At 41.6% G+C, this 16,109-nt stretch overlaps 1 long non-coding RNA gene across 19 annotated transcripts; it reads left to right on the plus strand.

The window, feature by feature from the left end:
- The first annotated feature begins 4,327 nt into the window (after positions 1–4,327).
- On the plus strand, positions 4,328–14,943 carry LOC123135756 (uncharacterized). Of its 19 annotated transcripts, none has more exons than XR_006466172.1 (11): positions 4,328–4,840; positions 4,961–6,378; positions 7,007–8,977; positions 9,128–9,214; positions 9,284–9,390; positions 9,507–9,711; positions 9,782–9,865; positions 11,834–11,919; positions 12,265–12,316; positions 13,587–13,943; positions 14,632–14,943. It is a non-coding gene; the product is annotated as an uncharacterized lncRNA (long non-coding RNA). The 19 variants fall into 19 exon arrangements; XR_006466173.1 differs by having other exon boundaries at positions 11,842–11,919; XR_006466177.1 differs by having other exon boundaries at positions 9,507–9,622.
- The last annotated feature ends 1,166 nt before the right edge of the window (positions 14,944–16,109 follow it).

Consider the following 16,109-nt stretch of genomic DNA (forward strand, 5'->3'; position numbering starts at 1 on the left):
CATATGATTGACTATGAACAATTAGCATGCAGTGGTGCCGTCTATCGCCGTGCATGACATAGCAGACGTACATACACCTCAAGTACACATACACACACAAAATATTATACGGACGCTCCTTGCTCTGCCTATGGGGGCACAATTAATAATGCATCATTTGAAGGACACTCTACGCTAGAGCTCCATAAGATCTCAAAGAGGATCGAAACCCGGAAGTCAAACTCATAGATGAAGTGCCATCATCCGCCTGAGCGTCGTTCCTATGAGAAAAACCTAACCTAGACTATTAGCAAGGGCTGAGGCTCCGGGATCCCCATCCCTGCCGACGACCCCCTGAGCAGCAGGCAAGCAGGAGATGGATCCACAGGCTCGCCGACGAAGTTTTGAGAGGATGAGTGCCTTAGGCGTCGCAGTCACTAGAGGAAAAGAGAAAACCCTAACTTGAAGGGAAAAGAGTAACATGACAAAACCCTAACAACTAAAAATGCAGAGGTGTTCAATGTCCTCCGTGGGCATGGCTCCCAAAAACGCCATCGTTGTTTGATGACCTCATAATCCAACGTCGCCACCTCATAGAACGGAACGTAAAAACAGGCCCGTTCTTCTCCTTCTAGATGTTCTATATGGTGAAGATGAGTCTACCACTTCGACGTCTACTCGCCTTCTTTGAATCCTTGGCAATCAACTGTCCCACCAATTTCTAATGGACGTGACTAACGTCCTACCGTGCGGTCAGTAGCAAGAGATCCGTACGAGTCCTATATTCCATCAAACAATCACCCTAAGCCCTTCTTTCTTTTCTTAAATGTGGCTTACTTGGATGAAAGAAAGAAGGAAACGCTGCACACTTATGCCTCAAAAATGCATGCATGTATGTAAGACAGAATTGCTGACATCAGTCAAGATTCCATCAAATTTGAAAATTCAAAATGTTTTCTAACTCAAACCGTCGCTCCGATCAAAAAATTGTTTTCACATAAAAGATTCGTCACGACGAGAACTTTGAAACTAGATCCCATGTTGGTATGTTTCGATGACTTCTTTTTTCAGATAAAAAGTTACCGGGCATGTGCGACGTAAGTTATCACGACTTTCTTTCCACGTGCACATGCATATATGCACTAGATCACAAAACTATGTTGCCATTCTAAATTCTCCCTATTTCGAATTTTCAAAATCTTTTATAGTTCAAACCGTCGCTTTGATCAAAAAATTGTTTTCACATAAAAGATCGGCCACAACAAGATCTTCGAAACTAGATCCCACGTTGGAACATGTTCCAACGACTTTTTCCAGATAAAAAATTACCACGCATGTGCAACACAAGTTATCACATCAGTTGAGCGTAAGTTATCATGTTGTTTACACATAACTTACCAGGGCATAAAAAATGATTTCTTCTACATTCTCCACACAAGCACATTCGTGTGCCCTAGGGAACGAAAAATGCTAATGTCAGGGAGGATCTCACCGAAACTCAAAAAGAAAAAGATGTTTTGTAACTCAAACAGTCGCTTCGATACAAAAATCTTTTTCACATAAAAAATTCGTTGCGATGAGACCTTCAAAACTAGATCTCATGTTGGTATGTTTCAACAACTTCTTTCAGTCAAAAGTTATCAAGCCTGGGTTAACTAAGTTATCAGCCCTCTTGTGTGTGTATTACTATCTTATTCACACACAAGTTACCGAAGGGTGTTTTTCAACAAGCCCTCCCCCCCTCGGGTCAAAAGTTATAACACCTAGACTAAGTAAGTTATCAAGTCAGTTGTGCATATATCATAATGTTATTTAATCATGAGTTATCGGGTCGAAGTTATCATCATGATTGTACGTAAGTTATCAGGTCCGCGGTGCATAAATTACCATGTAATTCGCACAAAAATAACCAGGAACATGTTTCTTCAACTTTGTTTTCATAAGTCAAAATTTATCTGACATCTTGCACATAAGTTATCAGGTCTACGGTGCATAATCACCATGCTATTCACACAGAAATTATCGAGGATGTATTACAAGAGCCCCCACCCCTGCCAAAGTTATCATTGTGTTAATACATAAGTTATCGGGTGTGTGATGCGTAAATTATCATGCTCTTCAGACACAAGTTATAGGGATATGTTTTCAACCACCCCCCTCCACCGGGGGTCGCAGTCGAAGTTACCGTGATATTTGTACGTAAGTTATCAGGTCCGCAGTTCCTATATTATAATGCTACTTACACAGAAATTACAGGGTATACTTCAACAATTTTCCCGGGTCAAAAGTTATCATAGTGTTCGTACGCCTCACTGGCTCATCGAGAAATTGTCCTCATTATTATTGTGGTGTTCAAGGGGGTACAACAAAGTGTATGTACCATGTGAATGATACAATGGTGAAATGTAGCAAAAAATCATGATGAACTGATAGCTTTTATACCCAATATTATGCATGTGTTTTCTTGTAAGTGTTCTTTCTACTAAACGCAAGAAATTTGGGGTTAAAAAGGCCTCAACCTAAAAACACTAACAGAGCAGCCGAGCCATTTGACTATTAAAATGAAGAAAAAACAGTAGGAAAAAGAAGGAAAATTCGGTGAAAAACAGGGGAAAAAAGGACACTTTATTATCACACCGTGTTTTTTACAGGTACAAAAATTACAAAATCTGAATGTAGTCACAACCTCAATCTAGTCGTGGTGGTTAGAGGCACTGGAAGATACCAAGGAGGTACTGGCAAAATTACAGTCGGCAGTAATTTAGCTTTCTTGATTTTTAATAGATAATTTGAAAATATGTTTCGACATCAATGGAAAATGTTCATCTTGTAAAATAAAAAGATTCACTGTACTTGTTTTGATTGAAAGAAATGTTCTACCTGTAGAAACTTTATCATATATATAAATATTTCATCACTGTGCCAAATAAAAAGGTTCACTCTACTTGTTTTCACTGAAAGAAATGTTCTACCTTTGGAAACTTTTTCTTGACATTAATCTCACTGTCCACAAAGAAATATTCATGATTGTCAAATAAAATGTATTTTATTAATATTTTTTTCATCTATATAAATATTTCATATGTTTTTCCTTGAGATATACTAAGTCCACGGGATGTTCTTATTTGTGAAATAAAATGTTCCATTTTCTTTGAAGATAAAAAGATATGTTCCATTATTTGGGCCTTCCAGTTCTCGTAGAAGGGGCCCGTTCGAACCCGGCAGCGCGCAGCAGCACGGGACAACTCGTCCTCCTCCCTCTTCCTCACTCGTTTTTCGGCTCTCCCCATTGCCCAATCCCCCGACCAATCCCCGCCCAAAACCCTCGCATCCGCCCTCCATGGCGCCGCCACCGTAGCTGATCTCAGACGCCGTGGACGAGGTCCTCCTCCGCCTGCCGCCAGACGACCCCGCGGGCCTCCTGCGCGCCTCCGTCGTCTGCAAGTCCTGGCTCCGCACCCTCACCGAGCCCGCCTTCTTCCGCCGCTACCGCGACCTCCACGGGACGCCCCTCGTGCTCGGCTTCCTCCACAACCCGGTAAATCGCAGCCTCGCTCGCTTCATCCCCACCACGGCGTTCCGTCCGCTCGCCGCCACCGACCACCGCACCTCCGTCGTGCTCGATTTCCGCCACGGCCGCGCCCTCCTCTACGACTACAGATCCTCAGAATTCGTCGTCTGGGATCCCATCACTGGCCGCGAGCGTCGGATCCCCGACGATTTGCCCGAGTGCTACAGCGAGCACGCGGTGCTCTGCGCCGCGGGCCCTGGCTGCGACCACAGCGCCTGCAGCGATGGGACGTTCCTCATGGCCTCAGCGGGCGTGGAGTACATAGACTTGGTGCAGGCGGATGCTTGCTTCTACTCGTCTGAGACTGGTGTTAGGAGAGGACCGGACGGCATCTATCTCGATGGCAAGGGATACAGCCTACATGAGGATCAGCCCGCAGTGCTTGTTGGGGGCGCGCTCTACTTCCTCTGCATCTATGGCGCCCTGCTGAGGTACGATGTTCTGGGTACACATGACCTGTCAGTGATCAAGCCGCCTCCCGGCAAGTTTCTTGGAAGCAGCACCATCTAGAGATAAGAATAGAAGCTCTCCTTCCGGCTCCTCAGCGATTTGGGCTTCCTGGCCGTTGGATCGGGTGGCTTGATCGGATCTGGGCCGTCGGATCGACCCCTGGAACGACCTCGTCCGTCGGATAAAAAAAGTTACTGCTGGAATGAATAGTTACCGTCTCATTCGTGCCACCACGCGTAATTTCGGTGCCCACTTGAGGGCACTTTCGTCATTTCACGAACAGACGTATAAAAAGGGGTGGCTCCCGTGGATAGAAGACCTAGCCATCGCTCGCACTCGCCCCGCCCACCTCCTCCTGTTCCTCCCGCCTCGCCTCACTCTCCCTCCAAACCCCGCCTCCCTGTACACGCCGCCATCATCTCCTTCGTCCGGCCGGCGACCCATGCCGCGCCCGTCTGCTCCGCCCGCGCTCGCGCCGCCCCCTCTCCTGTTCCTCCTGCCTCATCTCTCTCTCTCTCCCTCCTAACCCTAACCCATGCCCACTTTCCTGTGCCGCCACCGGCCATGCTGCTCTGGGTCGCGCGCCGCCGCGTTGCTCCGCTCCACGACGCTCCCCCGAGCCTCCTCCCTGTCCTCCAGGCCCACTCTCCCGCACAGCTCGCCCGCTCCTTCCTCCCAGTGACCACGGCGGCGCATCAGCGGCCGGTCCACCGCGGGCTGCTTCTCCACCACCATGCACCTGCCCCGCGTATGCTTCTTCTCTCCCAGGAGTGGGCCGCAGCCATGGAGAGCGGCCAGAGGAGCATGGACGGCCATCCCCTGCCTCCTCTCCAGCACGTGGTGAGCTGCCCGCCTGGCCCTCTCTACCCCCAAATCTATATGTACATCCACTGATTGACTGAAACTGGTTTGGATATTCAGTTTCCTCTGTTTGATTCATTAAATTACTTTTTGATTCAGGCAAACTCAAGTTACTGACTTACTACATAGTTGAAGAGACCACATTACATGTCAATGGTACTCGTGCAAGCGTGGCTCCCTCCTCCAGTTGCTCATCGCCCTCATCTTCCCCATTAGAAATCTACTACCTAGGAGTACATGGAACATTGGTTCTACGTTCTACCTCAGTTGCGCTTTTTTATTAGAAATCAAGAGGCCTGTTTATTATTTTCATTGATGGGGAAAGCTTTGCAGCTGTAGAACATAGTATGATTTAGCACTTCCGAGCAGTCAAGGGAGTTAGGTAGCATAAATCACATCTTTCATGAATTGACGTGCATCACTTTGGAGCGGGGTGGCTAATAAATCAGGTAGTGATGCTGCCTGATATTGTTCTGTACACTCCTGCATCATTAAGTTTTCCAGGCAACAACAGCATAATGCTGATAACGAAAGGATAGGTGTAGGTTCAGACAGCTTAGGGTATAGAGAAGTTGCTTTCAGGGTTGTAGTTGGAACATGGGACCATTGTTTGATATTGTGTCGTTGTCGAGTGGAAAATTTGATATTGGTCACAGCCAAACAGAAAAAGGCACCACATGTCCTTGTAATAGATGATCTATGTATTCAATTGGCTGATGCAATAAGCTGCTTCCTGGTTGATCTTAAATTAGTCAATCGATGGTAGTGAACTGGCAGCGACGAATTGGATTGGTTTGATATATGGATCCATGTGTACTTGCTGATCTTTGACTAGCCAGTGCCAGTCCTTTCTGATGTTTCCAGGTCCCATGCGCTTTCGTTGAAATTTGTAGGAGATAATTTGATTTATTATAGAAGTACAACGGCTGCTGTTGGATCCCATGCCTGAAGGCTGAGTGAATTTGAATATATATATTTGTCTTCTAGGCTTTTAATTGACTCTGATGAAGTAGTAGTACAGTCCAGTCTGAAATTTTTGGTAAATATGCTCTCTGAAAGTTGGATCTTTACTACTGTCAAGTCTGATTTGTCAATGAAAACCAGTAACTACTGAAGTCAAAATTCAGTAAGCTTTGTCAATGTCAAAATTGTCGAAACTATTCTTACCAGGCCCACAAAACTTTAGCTGGGCTCTACCCATTTACGGGAGAAGTGCAACAGGCAAGGATACAAAGTGAGATCGGATTGACATTGAAAACCAGTAACTACTGAAGTCAAAATTCAGTAAGCTTTGTCAATGTCAAAATTGTCGAAACTATTCTTACCAGGCCCACAAAACATTAGCTGGGCTCTACCCATTTACGGGAGAAGTGCAACAGGCAAGGATACAAAGTGAGAGTGCTCAGTTTTCCCCTTTCCATGGTGCCACGCCTCGATCTGCTGCTCCCAGCCACAGCAACCTCTAATCGATCGAGGAACGAGTCCTGTGGACGTTGATCAATCTTCGACCGTGTTCGGTAAGTTATCAGCTCCCATCCATTCCTTTCTCTCTCGCTCTCTTCCAAGATCTGTGGCACTTCTACGAACATGTCATGACAAGTAGGCACAATACATGGGCGTTCAGAGCACCCTCGGCTTCCATCCGGTCGAGTATGGAGGTTTTCTTTGTCCTCGCAGCATGCACTCTCCAGTCTCCTCTCACCCCTCCCCTACCCTTCCTGGTTCCCTTCCGCTTTCTCTTATCCATGATGCCTTTGCTTCCACACTGTTGTTGTCGCCGCATATAAGAAAATGAATACACATGTATGTTTTTGTTCATGTTCAGAAATACAGATGTGGTTATAGCTGCTATACTGATTACCATATATTCCTGAAAAATAGATAATGAAAATCAGCTTATTGCTTTACCCCAGTCTCATAGAGAAACTTATTGCAGTATACATGTGTACTTTCGATTATAATACAATATTAGTTGAGTCTGATCTTTTATGCCATATAGAATTTGTTATTTCAAACACAGAATAACAGTCCATATATGTTGTTCAAATTTATTGCGGACAATTATTATTTTTGACGATTGATTACAGATAAATTATTCCTAAACAAGCATGAAAACAAATATTAATATGGTTTCGCTCTTCCTAGGGCACTTGCAGCAACCACATTATAAAAGGATCGACGAGGAGCGATCTGCTATGCATCAGTGGCGATGAAGGTAAAATTCGAATATATCCTCCTACAGTACTTTTGTATTACCTGTGATGGACGTCACAGATCACCTATTTTAACTCTGGCAAGTACCCGATGATATATGATGCCACCAACTCTTGTGATGTACCGTGTAAACTACCGTGTGATCACCTATTCTGACTCTGATGATTAGATAGACTCAATGCAAGGTGGTTTTGCTTCTTTCTACAAATTTCATATATTTTTTCTCTTGCATATACCCTGCTAAGCAAATAACTAATTATGGTTGCATGATAAAATCATGGAAAAGGAAGTTAAACAGGATAATTATCGTTGTTGCGAAGTGGATAAACAGAAAAGATGTGTTGTGTATATGCCATATTTTCCTTCTCTGGATTTCAAGGTTGTGCCATATAGAACAGCTATAAACCTACAATGTCTAGCTTCTCCCTTATACATGAGAGCTAATTCTTGCTATTTATTTGCTACCCCGGTTGATTGCGAGAGCGTGTGATATGATGATGGCATGAGGAATGGAGAGCTGTAATTTCTAACGGTTGAATTTCACATTTGTACTCTTAAAACTTGTGGTTAGTAAAGCAAGCTACTTTGTTCTATTTATTTCAAACATATCTATTATTCACTAAGGCTCCTGCCTACTTTCATACTGACGTTGTGTCTAAAACTGAGCCTCCTCTTAACTCTCTCTGTAGTAAATGAAGCCCAGAGGTGGAGGGATTTGGATGTTGCAAAGTTTACCAGTATTACTATTTAAATATCATGAACCTTATTGTGCATAAAAAATGACAGAAAATAGGACTACTTCAGAGTACACATTTTAAATTTACCTGTATTATCATGTAAATATTTATTTTATTAAGAGTTTGAATTTTTAGGAGAACACCTCATGTTCAACCACTTTCATTTCCCTTCATTCTTAGTTTCTTACTAATGGTCGCTCGATGGTGCTAATTGGCTTATGTGGTTATAGATGGTGAGTATTACAGTATTAGGAAGGCTCGCATCACCATTATTTTAAGGAAGTTTAATCCATGTATGTTTTGGCCATGTAATTTGAAATTCTTAGCTGCATGGAAGTGGTACCTTTTAGTTCTTTGTGCTGCTTACAAAAATAATCATCATTGGGCTGTAAATTTGACTGCACAACCTAAGCTGATTTTCGGTATTTTTCTTCTTGGTAAGCTTTCAGTTATATTGGCAAAAAAATTGATTGAAGGTTTCAAATATATTACACCGGAACTATTTCAATATTGCTATTGAAATTTTCCTTGTGGAAGTACTTGGAAGGAAGATTCTTGCCTAGTTCAACTTTAATATTCTTGAAGGACACATCAAAGATATCTGGATGCTGCAAATTTATATGAGTTACACATGGTAGACAAGGTTAATGTCCAGATATTGTGTAGTCTTTGCCCCTTCTCTAGAAGGGGTATATGCTCGAAAATTGTATTATCTTTTGTCCAGACTCAAATTTTATATGGCTGCTTGATCTTTGGTTAGAATTTATTCCCGGTGATCGTGTCTCACTAAGTTACCTCTGTTGAAATTGAAAAATGTATGAATGCAAAAATGGTTTATCAAATCCATGCTGATTGCAAGACATGCTTGTATTTAAAAAGCAATCATCTTTTCACATATACAAAACTTTGTAAGCTTTGAGTTGCTGGTTTTGGAACCGCTTCTGTTTTTGTTTTACTGTACTCCTCTCGATACAGATGCTACTTCGAACTCTCAAGTTTCTATTTTTGTTGCATAGTTCACCGTTTGCAGACCAGTTGTTTGGCTGTCCTTTTAATCAAAACTTCTGTTATGTTTGGAGGCGAGTCTGCATTGGTCTCATCCTGATGGAATTCATTACATGGTGGGAATGTTAAGAGCGGGGACCTTATATTTAGAAACAGCAAGGTGATCCATTTGTTGGTTTGTGCACACCTTCCTGTTAGGTTGTTTTCAGAAATTATTGGCAGTGATGATCTGAAAAATCCCGGATGTTTTAAATTGTCTAAACTCTTCAGCCTATGTGTGCCTGCTGTCTTTGCTTGTTTGCTCCTTTAGCTTGAAGAAGCGCTGCACTTGACTGGCGAGCTCGCTGAGAAAGAAAAGTTGTCACAGCGTGATGAAAAGATCGATGCATGCAAAAAGGTATTCATTATTCCTTTACCTGTCGTCTCATCTCTTACTGAAATCTCATCTCTCTTACTGAAATTGCAGAACTGTTGTGCGCATTGCGATGTTTCTTTTTTCGTAATCGCGATCTGGCAGGTCTAAACCATATCTATTCCTGGGCAAGAAGGGCACGAAGTAACACTTTGTCCTAGGTATATGCATTTACTATTGACCCTCATTTTCCTCATTTTCCGATCGATCTGTTTCTTTTTAAGACCTTCGCCATCTCGCACAAGATCCTGCCTCATTAATTCTTACATTGTTTCAGGATAGTATCTTTTGGTGATTTAGGCGCCTTTTGGAAAATATAGATATCTGTTACATGTGTTGGAGGTTTGCAGCTTATACATGCATGCCCTGAATCTGGTTCCTCGAGGTGAAATGGTTGGTCGAAAGCATGTGTACAACTTCCTTCAAAGAGCTTCTGCACCTCGTGTTTCAGTTTTGGTCACGTTTATATCCCTGTGTAGAAGGTCGCAGAGCCTTGGTACCCCTTGTATGTTCTGTTGAAAGAAGTTGTCATATATAACGATTGATTAACAGGACGAAGATTCTCCGCCGCTGTTTGGAGGACGTCAGACCTGGGAGCAGAGGGAGGAAAGCTTTAAATTGAACGCTACCATGAAGGTAATTGCTTCATTTTGGTTAATTACCAGAGAGTGATAAATGTCGTAAAACCAATTATGTTTCCGTTTATGATAAGCTGGTGGCCGACGAGCTCACGCCCAAAGCGCGATGAACCACATACATTTTATACCCCTATTTTCTTGGCAAAAATACATTTTACTTCCTCTGAATTTAAATAGTATATTCTTGGGAATGAGATGTAATTTTAGGACAATTACTTTTCAGCATTTTATTTTATCCTGAAACTATTGATCTCTCTTTCTCCCTCTCTCTCTCTCTCCATCTACATATATCACACCAGCTGTTCCAGGTAGAGTAGTAGTGGCCACAAAATTTTACTGAAATAATCATGCGAGATTAACAGCGAATAAAATTCTCATAGGAGGATAGAATGTGGGTATATATATATTTTAATATTGGTGTCAGATATGTTTACTCAGATGATCCAAGAATTGAATAAACCACATTTGTTAGTGGAGGTAGCATCAGAACTCACAAGCAGTCAACTAGCTTATGTTAATGTTATATACCTATGCCATTTATTTAGGGTGCTTAGAGAGTGAACAATACCCTGCCTAAAAAACCAAGAAAATATGATATGGTTTGGTTTTAGTCTAGCAACTGCCAGTTTAACAAACCATGGATACTAACGAGGTGTCAGTATATAAATAAAATTACTAACATGTATCAGATATTATTCCAAGTGAATGTTTGTAGACCATCATTGCCTTGGTCAAAAATGTTTTGTCTGCTTATGAACTGATAAAGCCAAAAAAGAATGTGTGCTGCTGTTAAGAATCCAGCCATAGTTAGGTGAGCCAAATAGGAGCTGTTAGCCTGTTACAGAAAAATGTCCTTGTATTTCCTCTCATGCGACTGGCCAATTTTGTGTGTTTGTTTCATGCCCCAGAGTCGACATTTATATGTGGTTCCTTGTGTCTTTGTTTCATGTTTATTTTGAGTTTTCCTTGGTGGCCTTAAATCCAGCGTATCATTGATTTCATATTGAATAAATGTCTGCAGTCTCAGTTTGCTCCTCTTCATCTCGAGTCGCTGGTCCACTGCTTCTCTGGTTTTATAAAAAAGTTAGATATTGTTATTTTCCTACCTCATTGGTACTTATAGCCTTATAGGAGGCTGATTCATAAACTGGCTAATAAGCAAGACTTAAATGTAGATGATTATCCTTTGCCACTCTTTAGTAATATAACTGATTTTGTTTTTCATTTTCTGTTCATGGAAAAGACGTCTGTGTGGGCGTGTGTGTTGCCATTCAATTAGGATTTAAAGTTAGGGTCTCCTCTGATTTATTTACATACGTATCTTCCACTACCTAATCTTTCCCCGTCTTACATGCCATATATAATGCGGTTTGTCTCTGAGACACTATGAGATGATGCAGCTAATTAACTGTACTTCTACTTGCATGGACCAGCATTACCTTTGAAACCGAATCAAGTTCACAATAGATGTAACATATATTACCTATGTTGGGATGAGGCGGTGCGTGGCTATTCTCAAACTCTAATACACTCGTTTGTTTTGTTTAAGCGAATGGTAATGATGCAACTAATTAACTGTACTTCTACTTGTATGAACCAGCATTACATTTGAAACTGAATCAAGTTAACAGTAGATGTAAAGGAATTTTTTTCTGTCATGTTGTTTGTCAAAATGGTGCATGACACATATCATGCTCATTGATATGCACGTGGTTACAGTTACTATACTGATTACAAAATCACCCAGGCTTTGTCATGAAAAATATAAGATAACAAAAAACAGTTGGTTACTTCTCTCCGATTTCACATGGATAGTTGGATTTTTTGGTACATGTGTAGTTTTAGTTCTAACGTAACTTTGATTGACTCCATGGTTGTTCGCACACTGTTGGATGCTTAGTTCAGTTAAAAATATAATGTCGTATGAGTATAAGTAAGAATACTAACGAGCTTTCACTCATGCTAGGGCTGCAGTAACAACTAAGCATCCGATATATAATAACATCATGAAAGGGGCACGAAGCGGCGATCCAATATACACCGGCGATGAAGGTATATTTGTATACAATATGTATATGGTACCATCATCTCAGGCTTCCTCAGACTTCCTGTTTGACCTTTATGCATGTTCATATAATGATGTGATTCGACATGCTGATTGCCTTTTTATCCACTGATTTTCCTTTTCTCTCGTTTTATGATTAAATTTTCAGGAAAATACCACTGTATGATTATATAGGTTTAACTCCATTACACATTCTTTGCTTTTTCAAGTGCATGCTATGGTTCATATAGTAACTCCATTTCTTTATATTTCACTTTGTCAAGTGCATCCTATGGTTCAGAGTAAAATTCAGTGATGTTCTCACCTTATAATTTTATTTTGTGTAATTGTAGGAAGTGGGGATGGACATTCATGGATCTGTCGTCCCTGATTTGCTTTGGGGAGGTATAATCTTTCATAATATGTTGTTAACATATCTCTGGAATAAGTTCTTATATTCAGTACATATAGTTTGGCTGATTATCTTTTAGGGGCCTTCTTTGGAAAGGCTTCCACAGACTGTTTGAATTACTGCCTTATTAGGTTAAATAGAATTTGAACATGTGACTTTATCTTAGTGTCAACCATACAAAGGGATTATTGACCTATTCTTAATGATATATAGAGGAGTAGGCAGTAGTGCATGGTAATAATAAAATAAGTGTCATGTGTGTGTGCAGGACACATGCCCATCATTCATAATGATTTGCAGCAGTCTTAGAAGAAAATTTCCCATTGCTTTCATCCCCTTTTGAGTGTTAATTGCAAAGTTCATCTGTTATTGAAAGGAAACTGTACACATCTTTGTTTCAGGGCTCTATCTCCCTACTTTTATGACAGAATGGTGTGGCTTCGTATACAATAAATGTTCTCTACTTTTGCAGCCCATGTATTACTATTGACAGGGTTTGTCTACACTTATCTTTAAGGCTACAACTTGGAGTCTCATGGGTGTGTGAAGATGATCTAGGGCATTGCTTTGTTAGGGTTTAACTTATGTACAAGAATTGCATGTTCTTTCATGTGTAATATATTGTGGTTTTTCTACTCAACATCACCTGGACCATGTATCACTGCAACCTGCTCTATGGTTTGGATCTGAGCACTAGACCATGGTGCTGGACAGGGCACGACGCCCTAAGACCGCTCTTTGAAATTCCAGTATACTTAGATAGATCGAAGTGAAAGTTGAGGACCAACATGTATGTTGTATCGTGGATGTCCCCGTTCATAGCATTGTTTTATGAAATGCACTAACACTCCGAGCAGGTTGTTCTGAGTATATTTGTATATTTGTTAAACAAGTATGCTTTGGTATGAAATTTGCCAATGTTGTGTGATGAACCTTGATGTTTAGTACTGAATCACTAGTAAGTGTTTACTAACATCCTTTTTGAGATGTTACCTTTGTAGTGAAGTTGTTTTTGGTATAACTTTAGCCTATGTTGGATAGTTGCCTTGCTTATATATGGATGTGTTGCAAACTTTGTTTCAGATTAGGACATTGCTCTCTCATGTTCGTGCACTTAGTACTGAACTTAATGGAAGTGGTTACCTTTCGTGGTCACGTGACTTGATGTCTTTTATTAGAAGTGAATGTTTCTTCTTTTATTTTGTTGTCCTATTTGAATACGTATGGTAAACCATGATTATACTTGCTTGACCACATCGTTAGGTCCGGCACCCTCGCGCCAAGGCGCACTGCCGATCTAGTTGTGATGAGGGCGGAGAACGGTGGGCTTGGATTGGCCTCCTTTGGTCGTGACGTGCTCCACCTGTGGTCAGCTGAGACGGGTCCTGACGGAGATGTCAAGTGGGCGCAGATGAACCACATCCATCTCGGGAAGCTGATGCCTTTCAAGAGCCCAGCACGTTTGATTGGATTTGCCGAAGACATCAATGCCGTTTTTGTGAGCTCAGATGACCATGGCATCTTCACTGTTGAGCTCAAGTCATTGCTGACGAAGAAGGTGTGCGAGATGGGCAAGGTCAAGGATTTTTTTTCCTTACGTCTGCTACTACACTCCAGCTGGTACAACTTCTACATCCTCATCTTTGTTTGGTTAATTGTGATGTGTGAGTGTGACTATTCTGTCAGGCGTCTAGTAATACTTCTGTTAGTGCATAAAGTTAAACGAAATATTATAAAAGTAAACCTAGATTTTAATTTAGAGACACACGGAAGGCATATATGCCATTGTGACAACGAATGCATGCCTAGTAGATTGTTTGTCTAGTGCCACCATCTGTATATTTACACCCTAAATGCAATGTAAACTTTCCGAACTTGTCAGTGGATCTTCCAGCACATGTAAGCTTGATTGTTGATCTACAACATGGTTATGCACTATGTTTTATGTTATACCTCAAAAATAGCCACTCTAGTAATACTTCAGTTAGGGCAGCAGTAATTACAAAATGTTAGACAAGTAACCTTTTTTTCTTTGCGCGCGGGGGGGGGGGGGGGGGGGGGGGGGTAAGTAATGTTGCATTTGGATTTAGCCATAAGATAAACATCTACAGGTATATGTGGTTGAGACATTGGATACACACCTAGGAGGTTGTTTATCTACCGTCCTGTTTTACCTTTCTTTGGCCAATCTGAATATCAGAACAAATACTCAATGTTGCAAACCTTTAGATTTAGTATGTTGCTCCATGTAAGTTTGATTACTGACATATAATACTATGATTATAAGCCTTATTTGTTTTATTTTCAGCTTGTGCTATTGCTAGGGGCACGCTGCCAGCACCTGTGGCCCCTTAGTGATCTCTACAAGCCATTTGAAGATATGACGTGGTAAGTCAGCAAATGTGATGGACGGATCCATCATTTTGCAGTCCTGATGCTTCTTCAGAGTTCCAGTTATTGCTTTTCTCACGAGGAAGTTTTTCCTTGGTATCTTGATCAATTAGTATTCTGTTCATCGAGCCCTCTTGAAGTAGACTTGAAAAACAAAGTTTCAATTTACCACGAACAATATAAATATGTATCAGCTCACTATCTTGGTGCATAAGCTATTTTTCAGTCGACGTGTGGTGAGTCCACTTGGAACTAAATATGCACTGTTTTCTTTAAAACTGAAGCACTGTTGTTGAATTTTAGTTTCATTTGGACAAGTTACCCCAGGTACCATCAATTCATGATGGTTACTTTGGTTTGGTTCTTGGTCAATCGATCCTGGTGCTGATTTTAAGAATGGTCTCATGTTATTTCTTGGCTTAGTTGAACTATTTTTGTTTCTGTTTAACAGACAATTGTAGGTTCAGAAAAAAAGTCTTGGTGTCGGGGTGACCTGGTTGAGTTTCTTCCTTAGTCTTGACGTGTAGAATCGGGGAGAGGGTACCTACAGACTCCTCGAGGTTCCTCTTTGGTTCTCTGCGTGAGTACCCTATGTGTGTGGCGGCTTACACTCCAGGGAGGACTGGGAGCTCCTCTTTCTAGGTCATCACAAGGGCTGGGCATTGTGGGCTTAAGTGAGATGGGCCAGACATCCCATACCGGTTCAACACCCCTCAAGATGGGTGGTAGATATCTATCATCCCCATCTTGTCACATGCCAAGTTACAATCCTTTGTTCCCAGTCCCTTTGTCAAGCAATCTGCAAACTGCTGCCAAGAGCTGACATGAGTAAGACTGATGATTCCAGCATCAAGTTTCTCCTTAATGAAGAAGCGATCAATTTCCGCATGTTTTGTCCTATCATGTTGAACTGGATTATTGACAATGGCTATAGCTGACTGATTGTCATACCACACCTTCAAGGGTCCCTTTCTTAGAAGTTTCAACTTGCTCAGTACGTACTTCACCCAAAGCACCTCACACAACCCTTGAGATAATGCTCTATACTCAGCTTCTGCTGTTGATCTAGGTACAACAGGTTGTTTCTTGCTTCTCCATGACACCAAATTTCCACCCACAAACACATAGTAGCTAGAAGTTGATCTTCTATCATCTTGACAACTAGCCTAATCAGAGTCGCTATAGCCATCCACCTTAAGATGTCCACTTGTAAACCAGAACCCTTTACCTGGAGTTCCCTTCAAGTATCTCAGAATTCTGCACAATATCAAGGTGCCCACTCATTGGTTCATGCATGTATCCGTTCACCACACCCACGGCGTACGTAATGTCAGGCCTGGTATGACACGAGTACAATAACCTCCCAACCAGTTTCTGATAATCTTTCTTATTCAC

The sequence above is a fragment of the Triticum aestivum genome, chromosome 6B (genome assembly GCF_018294505.1).
Source record: "Triticum aestivum cultivar Chinese Spring chromosome 6B, IWGSC CS RefSeq v2.1, whole genome shotgun sequence".
Classification (NCBI taxonomy): Eukaryota; Viridiplantae; Streptophyta; class Magnoliopsida; order Poales; family Poaceae; genus Triticum; species Triticum aestivum.